The following is a 12,388-nucleotide window of genomic DNA, read 5'->3' as shown; positions in this document are numbered from 1 at the left end:
CAACTCCCATTGTACATTGTATTGGAATTGTTACCTACTGTAATTATACAAAAAAATAAAATAAAATAAAATAAATAAACAAATAAATAAAAGGCATACAGATTGGCAAGAAAGAAATGAAAATATCATATTTCCCTATGTAGAAAATCACAGGCGGTTAATTGCATAGAAACAAAAAAACCCTGGACCTAATGAGAAAGTACAGTAAGGTCTCTGAATGCAGGTCAATATACAAAAGTCAATTGCTTTCCAATACATCAGTCTGAACAATTGAAATTTGAAATTGAAATGCATAACACTTATACTAATAACCAAAAAAATTGAAGTTGTTAAGTATAAATCTTAGAAAATATGCAAAAATCTATGGAAATCTAATAAAAGAAATCAAAAAGATAAATGAGAGATATTTTTTGTTCGTGGAATGGAAGACAATCTCATTAAGAAGTCATCTTCCCACCTTGATCTATAGATTCAATGACATTTTAATACAAACTCCATCAAGTTATTTTGTAGATATAGACAAACTACTCTAAACTTTGTATGAAAAGCAAAAGATCTGGAATAGTCAACACATACAGAAGAAGAATAACTAAGTTAAAGGACTCATGCTACCGAATTTCAAAGCTTGATTTAAAGCTACAGTAATCAGGGCAGCATGGTATTACCATAGGTGAATGAAACAGAATTGGCAGCCCCAAAACAGAACCACGCAAATAAAGTCACACAAATATAATCCATTTGAGAAAGGATTAAAGGGAATTAAATTAAAAAGGAATAGTCTTATCAACAAATGGTGATGGAACATTGGATGTCTACAAGCAAAAACAAACAAACGAAACGCAAAAGAACCTATACACAAACATTACATTCACAGAAATTACCACAAAATGAATATGCATGTAAATGTAAAGCCCAAACTGCAAGACTTCTAGAAGAAAATATTATATAAAAAATCTATGCAAACTTGGGTTTTTGGATAAATTTTTAGATATGACACCCAAAGCATAATCTATGAAAGAAAAAGCAATAAGCTGATAAGAGAATTGAAACAACAACAAAAAAAGCACATGTACAGATACACACAAGCTGGGAAAAATACTTGAAAAACGTATCTTATAAAGATCTCTTATCCAAAATTTTTTTTTTTCCTTTTTGTCTTTTTTCGTGACCGGCAACGGATCGCAACCCTCAGTGTCATGCCCGTACCGGACCGGGACCGGCTACCATTTTCGTGACCGGCAACGGATCGCAACCCTCAGTGTTACGCCCGTACCGGACCGGGACCGGCTACCAGATCGCAACCCATGGTGTTGCACCCGCACCTCGCTCAGCCAGTGAGCGGCCGGTCTGTATGTGGGATCCAAACCCTCGGCAGGAGCGCCGCCGTGCTCCCAAGCGGTGCACTGTAGCAGTGCACCACCAGGCCGGCCCCTCTTATCCAAAATTTACAAATAACTGTTTTCAAGAATAAGAAAACAAACAACCCAATTAAAATATTAACAAAATATCTGAACAGATGTGACACCAGAGAAAACATACAGATGGCAAATAAGCATATAAAAAGTTGTTCAACATCACTCATAATTGGGAAATGCAAATTGAAACAATAATGAAACATACCTGCACCCCTATTAGAATGGCTAAAATCTAGAAATTTTCCAATATCAAATGCTGATGAAGATGCAGAGCAAGAGAAACTCTCATTCTCTGCTGGTATGAATTCAAAATGCTACGTTCACTTCATTAGCTTACTTGGCATCTTCTTAGTAAACTAAACATACTCTTACCATATGATCAAGCAATCATGCTCCTACATATTTACCCAACTTATTTGAAAATTTATTTTCACACAAAAATCAGTACAGAAATATTTATACAAGCTTTATTCATAATTTCCAAAAAGGGAGGCAATGAAGATGTCCTTTGATAGGTGAAGGAATAAACAAACTCTGGTACATCCATGTAATAAAATGCTATGCAATAAAAGAAATAAACTATCAGCATGAAAAACATGGAGGCACCTTAAAAGCACATTGTTAAGTGAAAGAAGTCAGTCCCAGAAGGCTGCATATTGTATTATTCAAATTAAATAATATTATAGAAAAGACAAAACTACGGAGAAAGTAGAATAATCAATGGCTGCCAGGTTTGGGTGGAGGGAAAAGAGAATCGAATAGCTGAAGCACAAGGAATTTTTTTAGGACGATGAAACTATTTTGTATGACAATGTAACTGAGGATACCCGACACTAGGCATTTTATCACATCCTGTTGAACTTTGTAGCATGGTATGGACTTTAATATATGTAAATAAAATTATTAAGAGGTCAGAAGAATCCCATAATGGAATGAAAAAATGTGCCTAAACAATATAACTGTGTTACAAATGTATGGAAACTTTTCACTGAAAGGGGTGGGGGAGAAAGGTGCTGACCTAAATAATTTTGTAAATGAGTGGATTCTGTAAAACTAAAGGTTAAAGAAACTATACATAAGCCCTGTTATCTAGGTGAGAAAGGCTATTTTTCCCCACAGGTGTACTGGTTCTCAATCCTGATACTGATGCCGAAGACGCAGTTTCTTGGATTTTCCGAAGCAAGTCACAGTTACTTCAATACCTTTAAGAACCCACAATAACTTCAAGCTGGCATGACAGTGTCAGCCTCACACTCAAACTTTATTGCAACATGAAAGTACACACAGAAGGGTGTGTGGACATTTCCTTGCAAGTGAGGAGCATTCCATGAATTCTTAAGGGAGGATTGATATGTTGTTCTGGGGTTGGGGTGTTTCTCTATCTTAACTAAAGGGAGGGATATTCAAGGAAAAGGGGAAGGAAAAAATGTTTGAGTGCCTTTTTGCTTGAGTAAGCTCTTTTCTGAGAATCGAAGAAAAATGGGGTTTTTGTAATTTGTGGGTATTTTTGTTTTGTTTTGTTCTGTTTTGTGTTTTACTGTTCAGAAAACCACAAGACTTTGAAGAGGAGTCAACTGAGTGGTAAGGGGGTTAAGCTGCTGCTAGCAGGTGTCAGCTTGAGCAGCCTGAATATCCATGAGCAGCCTCCCTGGGGCAAGACCCTGTCCTACCCTGCCTCAGTACTGCCATAGATGTATACTTGAATCGAATAGTTTAGTAAACGGTTGGCAGATATTAGAAACCAGTTTTCTTTCTCACTGTTGAAGTGGAATTTAGAGATAAGCAAGTGTAGAAGGCCAGAATGATCATGAGCTAATGGATTAGAGATAGAAACTTGATAATTAACTCATTTTTTGCTTAAATGCAAATGCAGATGTTTTTTATGGAAATGTTTACACACATACACATACACACGCCCCCATGGGATAATAAATAAACATATATTTCCCTGCTGTCAGCTGAGAAGGTCTAAAGGAGATGGCACTTTACCTCTGTAATCTTCTTCTCAGAACCCTGTGATCCTAATCCAGTCATTAAAAAATCATGTCAAATTGGTAAATGGCCACAAAAATGTTTATATTGTGTAATGAAAAAATTTTTTAAAAAGAAAGAAAGAAAGAAAATCATTAGTCAAATGCCAAGGGAGGAACATTCTATAAAATAACTGTCTTGTACTACTCAAAAATGTCAATGTCATCAAAAACCATGAAACCCTGAGAAACTAAAACAGACAAGAGAGTCCTAAGAAGACTTGACGACTAACAGTAACGTGGTATCTTGCACAGGATCCTGGATCAGAAAGGACATTAAGTAAAATCTGAGGAAATACCAATAATGTGTTGACTTTATTTAATAATAATGTATTACTTAACAATAATTTATTCATTTGTTAATTGTAATAAATGTACTGTACTAATGTAAAATATTAACACTAGGGAAACTGGATATGTTGTATATGGAAACTTTGTGCTAGTTTCACTATATTTCTATAAATCTAAAATTGTTTCCATCTCACAACTCCTTATATTAGAACCAAGTCATCCTAAAATATGGTACAATATAAGAATTACATCAATATAATATTTTAAATATATTAGCATTATTATTCAAATGGAAATTTTGAAGCAAATCATTGCTTAAGTAACAAAAAATCTAAAATTTGCATTTTCACCTAATCTTGCTACTTTTGGTAGTTGAGGGACATTTCAGGATGTATTGTTTTACAAAGTAGTTTAATAGTAGTATAACTATAAGATTTAACTTTTGAAAAAAAAATATATATATATTTTTATAAACAGAATAAATTTATTTCTCACAGTTCTGGAGGCTGGAAGTCTGAGATCAGGGTGCCGGCACTGTCAGTTTCTCTAACTTTTGAAAATATTAAGAAAGCTAACTACACACAATATTGCCCCCAAGGAACATCTACCTATTACTTAAATCTTCCAAATTGATGTCCCTTGACTCTTTTCTTATTAATGCAGAGCAGTATAGGTATCTTATTTAAACGTTCATTATTGTTCTGCTCTTCTCAAATCTGGGGCAATGTCTTAAGGCAAAGGTTAATTACAAAAGCCACATCTCAGATAATTTCTGTTGGAATTAAGGAACCACCTGGGAGAAGAGAAGCATATTAAATTGCTTTGTAAAGGTGATGATGTTGTTGAGATCCCTATACCTCTCAGTGGAATTATTGCCATGTTTAACATATTTAATATATTTAAGCATTCTGTCTTTCAGAAAAGTCATTAGAAGTCATGATGGAATACCCTGATTTACTTAATGCTATATACAGTATGAAAATAAGTGGAAGTGATTAGAGAGGGGAAGGGTTGTGCTGAAATCTGCTTCATGGAGTAGCATCCACAACATAGAAAGTAACATTTGGCTTTAGAATTGCGCATCATGAGGCAAAACAAGAACCAGCTTGAATGAAAAGCTCTGCCCCCATAATGCTCTTTGCATTCATATCCCAAGCTTCCACAGGCTTCGTGCAACCCATTTTATTAGAAAAGAGAACACATTATAAAGTAGCATATGATTTGCAAGGCAGAAATCCTTCAGTAATCTGGAATATTAGCTAAATACTTTAGGATGATTCACTCATAAAGCCTAAGCTATGAATTTTGCTGCTAATTCTCTCTATATATTTTAACAAATTTATTAACTTTTCATTAATGTTGCAAATAGAAAAAAACTGGAAACCGTAAGAAGTTTAGAATTTTAATGTATTATAAAATTCTCTGTGTGTTGGTGCTACTTCCCTATACATATTCAATTACATTCCTTTTCTCTGAGCTGGTATTGGAAATGCTTGCCTAAGCACAAAATACAAAAGGACCCATAGTCTTCCACCTAATAAGCAAAAATGGGTGGAATGAACCCCCTGCTAGGGCAGATCGTGTGGATGACTTGTCTACTCTGCCTTTGCCAGAACAGAGCCAAGCTGCATTTCAGCAATAGGGACAAGATATTTTAATTACCTGGTTAAGATCACAGTAATAATTAAATGCTGATTACAGCCCCTGAGTTTTAATATTTTTTCCAAAAATATTATAGAGGATTCTAGATTACTTGTTTTCCACCATGGAGAATAGAAAGAATATGGAGAGCAGTCACTTAACCATATTTGCCCTTCGTAAATGTGTCTAGGTGTGAACCTCCTGATTTCTCTTTCTCATTTTCTCTTTTGCAGGTTTATTATTTCAGAGATTTGCATGCTTTTTGGCCTTAAGTTGGGTCAAAAAACTTTTTAAATAAGTAATTTCAAATGAAGGATGCAAATTAAATTGACTTGTATTATTCTAAGTTGGCCACCTTAAAAATCAATGTCATATTTGAATATATATGTTAGAAGTTCAAAAATATAATTACAATTTTATTTAATTGCAATTTTATACAATTGCAATTCAGATGTGCAAAAGCAAACTAAAAGTAGAATCTCACTGTTTCTTTTGGTTTATCTATTTTTCTTAAATCCCACCTTAACAGCTTTCTGGTAATTCAATCTCTGCTGTATAGACAGAAGATCAGGTTATAGTTATCCTCCCCATCTGCTACACTGTCTTCTCATTCCCTGGACACTGGGCATTTGCTGGTTGGTACCTGATGGTGAATCAGCTTCCCTTCCACTCCCACTGACACTGATAGTATTTTCAGATTGGTGTGTAAGTTCCGTTTGATATCTGCCTTGAGCACCAGCCAGCAGGCTATGTAATCACTGAGGCTTTTTGTATTGGTCAGGGTTTTCCAGAGAAACAGAATCAACGGGACACACACACACACACACACACACACACACACACACACACACACACACACGTGGGTACTTCAAAAGTTTATGGAAAGATTTTTGTTACATTTTAATTAAACTTTTCCACAGCCTTTTCTTCTTTTAACAGCCTTATTGAGTTTTAATTGGTATGTGATAAAAGGTGTATAGTTTGATAAGTTTTGACATATGTACAGACTTGTAAAACTAGCAAGACAATCAAGACAATGAACATATTCTTCACCCCCAAAATCTGCCTCATTTCTGTAAACTTTCTCGAACCCCTACCCCATGCCCCAAGGCAATCACTGATCTGCAGTCTCTAACTACAGATTAGCTGACATCTCCTAAAATTGTACATAAGTGCAAACATATAGCATGTACTCTTTTGGTCTGGCTTCTTCACTCAGCATAATTATTTTGAGATTTATCCCTGTGGGCGCATGTATCAAATTATCCTTTTTGTTGCTAAGTCATATTCCATTGTGGGTATACATATATACATACACACACACACACACACACACACACACACACACACACACACATATATATATATACCAAACTTTGATTATCCATTCACCTATTGATAAACATTTGGTTTACTTCTGGTTATTAGTTAATACATACACAGATGCTTTAACATTCATGTACAAGTCTCTTGTATTTACACATAGGAGTGAAATTTCCAGATCATATGATAGTTGAACATTAAAAATTTTATGGAACTACCAAACTGCTTTCCAAAGTGGTTGTACCATTTCACATCCCCTCCATCAGTGTGTGAAAGTTTTGGTTAATCCACATCCATGTCAACACTTGATGTGGTCACCTTTTAAACTTTTAGCCATTCTAATGGATATGTAGTGGCATCTCATTGTGGTTTTAATCTGCATTTCCCTAATGACTGCTGATGTTCAACATCTCTTCATATAATTATATGATATCTGTGTATTTTCTTTGATGATGTGTCTGTTCAGATCTTCTGCTCATTTTTTCCTTACTACTGGATTTTGAGAGTTCTTTGTATATTCTAGATGCCCAAAGTTTCAAAGGTTTTCTCCTATGTTTTCCTCTATAAAACACTGTTTTTGATTTTAGTTTTCAAATTAAATGTTTGAATGTTTTAGCAGCTATTTGGGCATCTCTTAAACCAGTCAGGTTGAAACACAAAATTAACCATCACACCAGTTTTCTGTGCAGCACCACCACCTCAATACTGGACCCTTTGTGAAACATGGGGGTCCACATGAAACACTTTCAAAGCATTTGAAAGTCAAAGGAGAGGTGGGATAACAAACTCAGGACCTCTGCATCCCTTTCATGCCACATTGTCTTTCTTTGGCTATAGAAGCCCACTAAGGATTGGGCTACTCTGGGTGGCAGACCCCTCTCAAAGTTTCAAGTGGAAAGCAGGGCCATGCTAACTCCCTCATCTTTCAAGGATTTTCTCAACTTACTGAATACTGACATTTCAGAATTTTATCTCAGAGGGCCTAAGGGTAGTTTGGTATGAATTCTTCTCCTCCGTCTTTCTTTGTCCCTTGGCATACAACACTTTCCATTTATATGTTTCAAACTTCCTTAAATATTAGTTCCTAAGTAACAAAGACAAATCAATTATCTTCCATAAGTCTCAAGAATTCTATTTCAGCAGGCAATTTTGTGTTTGCATTTCTGTTATCACAACTCAAATTTTTGTCAACCTGTCCTTTGTGTCAGTTGACTTCCTCTAGTCAATTAAAGTGATGGTCACATATGCAGGACTATCAAAGAAAAAACACATTTTTACATTTTAAAGACACAGACATACGCAAAAACACATATACATTCTTGTTCTTTATTATTTTGAAAATGTATGTATGTATGTAAATGTACATATCTGTGTCTATGTTTGCATTTGTTTGTGTATGTGTGTGTGTGTGTGTATATATATACATATATATATATATAAAGAGAAAGAGAGAATGATAATCTATTAGATTACAGCTGTTTTAACAGGAATTTAAGTAAAAGTGATGAGAAATACTTTATGTAGCCAAATCTCTCATAATCTAATGAGGAGACACATGAGCAGACAGAAAAGCATGAGAGAGTATATGATCAATCTGATAACTTTGATTCGCACATACCCTGTAGAATATGCACAGAAGACTTTACTTCTAACTTGTGCATCCTAAATTACTGCCCAAAATATATTTGTTTCCATCATCAAGGACAAGTAATTGATGGCCAGATTGATTAAGGAATGAAAGCTATTCTTGGGTGGGAGAACATCTTGAATAACTGTGTGATCCTAACATATTTGGAAAGTAGCAATATATTTGCTATTAGCAGGATGTAAGGTGTTTATGGAAAACTGGTCAGCAGTAAGGCTGAAGAGCCGGCCCATAGTGAGAATACAGAAAGCAAGTGCATAGTACACACCACTAGATGTCACATTATTTTTTCACACAATATAATAAAATTCAAGTTTCCCTTTTCATATATTTTATGTTTAACAGGATGTGACAACTTTTCAAGAGACACCAAAATTTCTTGATCATATAATTGAGAACATTAGGAGTAATAATATCTCTGAAGTGATGTATTACTTCTGTGGTTTTCCCCATATAAATTAATTTGTGTACTTAGAATAACCAAAATACCTTGACTAGAAATGTGACTTTGGCCACAAGTTTAATGGCTTTAGACTAATAAATATTATTTTTATGTAGTCTGAACCAGAATATACATGCTTGCATTCTTTATCATATTTACTTTTCCAGATACTTCCTATTTTGATAGAAAATTGGGCAAAATGTTTCTGGTATTTTAGTTTTTAAAAGCATAAGAACCATTCTTATAATTTTCAGGCATTATCAGTAGAGCAATGCAAACAAAGAAGCTTATTATATGAAAAATATAAATGTGATATATAAATAAATAAAACTTTCAACATTACAAAGTCACTTGAAACAACAGCAAGAACAAATCTTGCTCCCTCTGCCAAAAAAGAAGCACATGCATTTTTAATTTACTTTAAAAAGGAAGCAGAGTTAAGTTCATTTATTGTAATGTATAAATGTTGAAACTATATTAAAAATTAAAGTGTTGATATAATAGAGAATATTATATTACTCATGATAAAATAATGTTAATCTTATACCCATCCATCAAGTCTTTAAAAACTCCTAGCCTTGTCTAGGACTTTCAGCCAGTTTTCTCAAAAAAAAAAAAAAAAATTATATATCTATAAATTGAAGCAAGTATTTTATTAGAAACAGAAGTTTTATAGGTTTCTAATGCTACAACAGAAAAAAATTCTGAATGATTATGTTTGAATCACAGAAAACAAAAAGAACATTTATGATAGGCTCTTAGGATGTCAACAAAGCATCTTCATCTATTAGGATGATGAAATTCTTTAAACATGCCATTATATTAGGAGCGCATTATCTAAAATTGGAGCCCATATTAGGGAAATTTGGGGATATTTATTTCCATCTTTGTTAATGATGTATTTGCTTTCTGCTATGATCTAAGTATTTGTTTCCCCTCAAAATTGCACATTGAAAACAATTCTTCAATGTGATGGTATTAGGAGGTAGGGTTTTTGTGAGGTGATTAGAGCATGAGGGTGTAGCCTCCTGAATGGGATTAGTTCCTTTATAAAAAAGGCCCAAAAGTGCTGCCTTGCTTCTTATGCCACGTGGAGACACAGCTAGAAGGTACCACCCATGAACCAGGATTTGATCCTCACCTGACAGTAAATCTTCTGGTGCCTTGATCTTGGAATTCCCAGCCTCTAGAAATGTGAGAAATTTATTCTACCTAACTTAGAGAATTTATTCTACCTAACTTAGAAATATGCACTGCTTATGCTTCTGGAAATCTAAATATATATATACATACAGTCCTTGCATAATCATGTGTAATAGTGTATTACACTGTTTCAAAAGTAATAAGACCAGCTCACTTCTGGGAGAAGTCTAGTTTCTTTAAACTTCAAAGGGACTTATTTATCAAGACATACTGAAAAAACATATTTTTTGAACCAGTCATAATTTCTTGCTTGACTATGTGCAAATCTTCTCTAAAAAATGTGAATTAAACAAAAGTAACATCTAAATCTGATAGGTTGTAACTCTACCAACTCTCTTTAAATGGGGTGCCTAATTTGCTTCTAAGCATATTAATTTTATACCATGACTGTACATTCATCCTAATACACAATCACTTTCTTTCACACACTGCTATTAACAAAATGGAAACTTTTTTTTTTTTTTAATCCCGAGTGAAGTATAAGTGTTCTAGAGGAATTAATAGATGTAACCCCAGTGCTTAGTAGTGACGGTGCCTATTATTTGGTAATTGGAATCGTGTATTGGTCAGTTGCTGTGTTCTTTAATTGAGAAGGGCTGTATACTCTCAAATGATAGACTGTGCAGTCCTAATACCAGGAGGGGAAAGTTAAAGGAACATGTAGAATTTATCTTGCTCTAGTGCCTGCAGCACAGATTATTGCTAAAAAAAAAACCTCAATGAATGAGGTCTGTTTATTTTTTTAAGCTAACTTTGTGTTACCTAACAACATCAGAATAATTTGCAAATTGTGGAGTTTTCCTGATCAGTTCTCAGTACCTATGAATTTCAAAGGTCATTGCTTAAAAGTAGATAATCCTGGTTTCTAGTTGATGATTAAATTATGGAAAAAAGGAAAAATAATAAACAAGCATATGCTGATATAAGTGCATGTCATGCAAAAAAAAAAATGCCCAAACACAAAGAAGGGTAAAGGAAGAAGCAGGAGGAAGTATCAAAAGTCATGCAAATAGCTGGTAGTTCTGAATTCTTCAATGTGAACTTAGCCACTTTTTCTCTCCCCATTCTTTCCTTAACCTTCTTTTTTTCTTTTGCTTATCTTATATTTGTTGTTCAAGATGATATAAAAATCACACATAGATATTTTTTTGTATGCCCTTTGTAGAGAGATCGTTACTGTGGGAAAAAAAGAAAACAAGTAAATTAACACAATGGTTCACATGCCACGTCTACTGTAACAATACCTAAGAAAAATATCCTTGAAGGATTAGTGTTGTTTTTATACCCACAGATGTCCTGAATGTATCATTTCTGTAGCTAATTAGCAGCAATAATGAATAACATAATAACAATGAAAAAAAGTTTGGTATTTAATCTTAATGATAGTAACTCAGTCTTAGTGATAATAATGTGAAAATTGGTAGATATGTTTGAAAAAAATGTTAGTCAACTCTTTATACTGTCTATATATATGTATATATATATAATATGTATGTGGTGATAATATCTACAGTAATTTTTAAAAAATCATTGGCAACCAAATAAAATGAAAGCCTCTAGGTTAAGTAGTTGATGTAAATAGAAAACCGATATGGAATAATGGGTAAAAGCCTGAAATCTCGAATTTGCTGGCCTGGGTTTGTATTTTAATTCTACCATTTATTAGTTGCATGATCTCAGGCAGATTACTCAGTCTCTGTGTTCTAGTTTTCTTATTGTTTTCCTGGGAGTCATAACTGTACCTACCCCATTAAATGAGAAAACACTTCAAAAGCAGTTAGAATAGGACCCATGATTGATACCACATAAAACTAGTGGAAGAGAATTAGAACAGCTTCGTTTGGTACCTAGAGGGAAAAAAATAAATGAAAGGATATGAATCTTCCCACTATTAGTAGTTTCCTTTTCGGGCCCGTAGCATAACTCAGTAATTCATTGAGCACCTGGAAAAAGCAGCTGTACGTTTGTTCATCTCAGCACCAACCTCTCACCCTGGCCGTGTCTCTCACATCAAGTATTCCTCTCCATTATTTTTCAGTCAGAACACAGGTATTTAATTTGTTAAGATTCTATTCTGGGTTTATTAGCTAGCACTCAGCATACAGAGGCTCAGTAGATGCTACTCATATAGCACACGCTACTTGTATAGTAAATGCCACTTGTATAGCAGGCACCACTTGTATAGTAGATGCCACTCATATGGTAGCTGCAACTAAGATAAAATGTTTGATCTTTGTTATTTACTTCATACTTAAGATGAGTGAACACAAAAATAAGAAAACCTTAGAATTTTCAAAGTTGTTATTTTGATATTTCCAAGTATATCCCAAGTATATTCTTTGGTACAGCTTTCCTATTCTGATTTTTTCTGTAAAAAAAAAAAAAAAAAAAAAAAAAA

The sequence above is a fragment of the Galeopterus variegatus genome, unplaced genomic scaffold (genome assembly GCF_000696425.1).
Source record: "Galeopterus variegatus unplaced genomic scaffold, G_variegatus-3.0.2 Scaffold1843, whole genome shotgun sequence".
Taxonomy (NCBI): domain Eukaryota; kingdom Metazoa; phylum Chordata; class Mammalia; order Dermoptera; family Cynocephalidae; genus Galeopterus; species Galeopterus variegatus.
The sequence above is the reverse complement of the archived record's forward strand: the minus strand, read 5'-3'. Positions refer to the sequence as shown.